This window comes from Penaeus monodon, chromosome 19, assembly GCF_015228065.2.
Source record: "Penaeus monodon isolate SGIC_2016 chromosome 19, NSTDA_Pmon_1, whole genome shotgun sequence".
Classification (NCBI taxonomy): domain Eukaryota; kingdom Metazoa; phylum Arthropoda; class Malacostraca; order Decapoda; family Penaeidae; genus Penaeus; species Penaeus monodon.
Window position 1 is genome coordinate 20,520,899 of NC_051404.1, and position 357 is coordinate 20,521,255.

At 38.9% G+C, this 357-nt stretch overlaps 1 protein-coding gene across 1 annotated transcript in view; it reads left to right on the forward strand.

The window, feature by feature from the left end:
• The window catches only part of LOC119585127, a 9,823-nt gene that overhangs the window by 9,024 nt on the left and 442 nt on the right, over positions 1–357 (forward strand). The window lies entirely within an intron of this gene.

Below are 357 nucleotides of genomic sequence, written 5' to 3' on the forward strand. Positions count from 1 at the left end.
CAGCAACCTGTACCTCTTTTTTTCCTTACTTGCTGTCACTCCCCTGACCCTTTGTACCAGTACCAGAATTACTAACTCATTTACTGTGTTCCATTTGCAAAAAGAGAGGCAGGAAAACATGGTAATGGAGAGGAAGGGTTATGAGGTTATGAGTTTGATATTGTGGATTTGCCAGGAGGCTAAAGTGGATGCTACATATGTCTCATTAATAATGAAAAAGTTTTTGATGGTTCATTGATGGTCGTGGTGAATAATAAGGCATGCATATTGTGTAGTCCAAGACTACAGTTCAGTGTCTACTTGCAGTAAATATTTCACCAATGTCCATGATGGTATGCTGGAAGGTTCAAAATTTGT